This window comes from Perkinsus marinus (assembly GCF_000006405.1).
Source record: "Perkinsus marinus ATCC 50983 genomic scaffold scf_1104296975088, whole genome shotgun sequence".
NCBI classification, from domain to species: domain Eukaryota; phylum Perkinsozoa; order Perkinsida; family Perkinsidae; genus Perkinsus; species Perkinsus marinus.
This window is the reverse complement of record NW_003200874.1, coordinates 1-2,900: the sequence shown is the minus strand read 5'-3', so window position 1 is coordinate 2,900 and position 2,900 is coordinate 1. Positions and strand designations below refer to the sequence as shown.

Genomic DNA, 2,900 nt, shown 5'->3' with positions numbered 1-2,900 from the left:
TCTAGCCGTGATAATTTATCACTGATAAATAAAACAGCTGACTTGAGGATGTTACTGCGTTTCTTTCTCGCATAGTATGAATGGCTTTTGCCGAGTTCTGGAGTAACATGAAAGTCTGCGAGAATATGGGGAACGCCTCTGGGACACAGGCTCATATAGAATTGATAGGCAGATGAATGAAACGAACCCACTGAAGTAATCCAACATCACACATTCAGAGAGCTGCCCTGAGTGAGAGCGTGATAGAGATGTCTTCCAATCCTAGTGAACAATCAACTTAACTAATCATTGTTCGGTTGTGTGGTCTAGTGGTATGATTCTCGCTTAGGGTGCGAGAGGTCCCGAGTTCAATTCTCGGCACAGCCCTCATATTTCAAAGTAATATCCTAACGATTCGTTTCGAGCGTGCTAGCTAGCAAGGAAACGGATGATTGACAAATTTCAAGTTGGCTGTGTGGTCTAGTGGTATGATTCTCGCTTTGGGTGCGAGAGGTCCCGAGTTCGATTCTCGGCCCAGCCCTTGTACACACACGCGAACGCTACGTTTTGACCAGTGGTTAGTCTGGTCGCCTACACCCTAAACTCCAGAGCCCATGTGCTTCGCCCCGCACCCCCCGAACAAAGTTCCAGTTATAGCAGCCTGAGGTGATCTGTTGTTGTTTGTCTCATCGCACTCGACATGGTCCCAACTGTTGCGTCCAACGTTGTCAAGGGGGTGGGGGGGGGGACGCAGTGTCATTATCAACTGGTCCGTCATGCCTCTGTAAGGGCGCTCCCGGATATGTACAAGTACACGAGGTGAGAAAAAGCGCAAAAAACTTTTTACACTTCTCGATTTGTGCGTGTCATCCTTGCGCAGGGGCCATGCTAATCTTCTCTGTATCGTTCCAATTTTATCGGATACCCCCGAAGGGGTCCGACACAAATAGCTCCCCATGCTGCGTACTCCTGTGATCTTAGAGCCGTTGCGTCGGGTGTGGTATGACAAAAAAGTAATTCGTTGCATTTGTCTCCGATGACTCAAGCACGTAGTACTCTGCCTTCGTTTCTTCAGAATAAGTAACTATCTCTCACGAGCTCATGCCATATCAAGTTGCTCCGATGGCAGGAGGTACCTGTCAGAAAGACGAATAAATGGTCGATGCAGGGCTCGAACCTGCGACCCTCGCGTTATTAGCACGATGCTCTAACCGACTGAGCTAAACGACCGAATTGCAATCAGTACTCACGCGTGATCCTACACAAGCGAAGGTGCCGACACTGGGGATTAGCATGCGATAGCCAAACGGGGTAGACTTTGACCACAGAAATCATATTAGGGTCGAGCAATAACGTGTCACACTATAGGACCGATATGAAAACGATAATGCCCAGACCCAGGATCGAACTGAGGACCTCCAGATCTTCAGTCTGGCGCTCTCCCAACTGAGCTATCTGGGCTGATTTAATAAATTCCGCGACTCTGCCAGGCTGCAAGATTCATGAAAGACCTCTTCCTGCCAGATAGGAAGCATTCGAACCAGAGTAGAGTTGCCCGGGGCCAACCTCCGTCAACGTTGAATGAATCAATGAATCAATAAAACACAGGCAAATTGATAGTGCGGCCTGCGAGGATCGAACTCGCGACCTTAGGATTATGAGACCTACGCGCTACCTACTGCGCCAAAGCCGCATGAAATAACCCACGTATACGATGGTGGAGTTGCTCAACTCCGAACATGGGAGTCTTTGCCTTCGAGGATCGGTTATGATTGGTGATTGGTGATACCATGTATGAACTAAGACATAAACAACTCATCTCCTATTGATAAAACTAAGGTGTCACCAGTCACCGCTCCCCTGAACCACACCTTTCCTATCTCACGCTCGAATGCGGCTCGTCTGCGGCATTAGCAGAAGATTCCCGCCAGGTGAAGTCGCCTGAGATACACTCCATGGATGACTCGTCTAGCCGTGATAATTTATCACTGATAAATAAAACAGCTGACTTGAGGATGTTACTGCGTTTCTTTCTCGCATAGTATGAATGGCTTTTGCCGAGTTCTGGAGTAACATGAAAGTCTGCGAGAATATGGGGAACGCCTCTGGGACACAGGCTCATATAGAATTGATAGGCAGATGAATGAAACGAACCCACTGAAGTAATCCAACATCACACATTCAGAGAGCTGCCCTGAGTGAGAGCGTGATAGAGATGTCTTCCAATCCTAGTGAACAATCAACTTAACTAATCATTGTTCGGTTGTGTGGTCTAGTGGTATGATTCTCGCTTAGGGTGCGAGAGGTCCCGAGTTCAATTCTCGGCACAGCCCTCATATTTCAAAGTAATATCCTAACGATTCGTTTCGAGCGTGCTAGCTAGCAAGGAAACGGATGATTGACAAATTTCAAGTTGGCTGTGTGGTCTAGTGGTATGATTCTCGCTTTGGGTGCGAGAGGTCCCGAGTTCGATTCTCGGCCCAGCCCTTGTACACACACGCGAACGCTACGTTTTGACCAGTGGTTAGTCTGGTCGCCTACACCCTAAACTCCAGAGCCCATGTGCTTCGCCCCGCACCCCCCGAACAAAGTTCCAGTTATAGCAGCCTGAGGTGATCTGTTGTTGTTTGTCTCATCGCACTCGACATGGTCCCAACTGTTGCGTCCAACGTTGTCAAGGGGGTGGGGGGGGGGGACGCAGTGTCATTATCAACTGGTCCGTCATGCCTCTGTAAGGGCGCTCCCGGATATGTACAAGTACACGAGGTGAGAAAAAGCGCAAAAAACTTTTTACACTTCTCGATTTGTGCGTGTCATCCTTGCGCAGGGCCATGCTAATCTTCTCTGTATCGTTCCAATTTTATCGGATACCCCGCGAAGGCGTCCGACACAAATAGCTCCCCATGCTGCGTACTCCTGTG

General features: G+C 48.8%; 7 non-coding genes across 7 annotated transcripts; 4 read left to right on the top strand and 3 right to left on the bottom strand.

Moving 5' to 3' along the window:
* Positions 1–294: 294 nt before the first annotated feature.
* On the top strand, positions 295–366 carry Pmar_PMAR008617. Its single transcript has one exon. It is a non-coding gene; the product is annotated as a tRNA-Pro (tRNA).
* Positions 367–448: 82 nt separating this feature from the next.
* Positions 449–520, top strand: Pmar_PMAR008616. The gene has a single exon. It is a non-coding gene; the product is annotated as a tRNA-Pro (tRNA).
* A 615-nt stretch (positions 521–1,135) lies between these two features.
* Positions 1,136–1,209, bottom strand: Pmar_PMAR008615. Its single transcript has one exon. It is a non-coding gene; the product is annotated as a tRNA-Ile (tRNA).
* A 158-nt stretch (positions 1,210–1,367) lies between these two features.
* Positions 1,368–1,440, bottom strand: Pmar_PMAR008614. The gene has a single exon. It is a non-coding gene; the product is annotated as a tRNA-Phe (tRNA).
* A 159-nt stretch (positions 1,441–1,599) lies between these two features.
* Pmar_PMAR008613 lies at positions 1,600–1,672 on the bottom strand. Its single transcript has one exon. It is a non-coding gene; the product is annotated as a tRNA-Met (tRNA).
* A 568-nt stretch (positions 1,673–2,240) lies between these two features.
* Positions 2,241–2,312, top strand: Pmar_PMAR008612. Its single transcript has one exon. It is a non-coding gene; the product is annotated as a tRNA-Pro (tRNA).
* An 82-nt stretch (positions 2,313–2,394) lies between these two features.
* On the top strand, positions 2,395–2,466 carry Pmar_PMAR008611. The gene has a single exon. It is a non-coding gene; the product is annotated as a tRNA-Pro (tRNA).
* Positions 2,467–2,900: the final 434 nt, after the last annotated feature.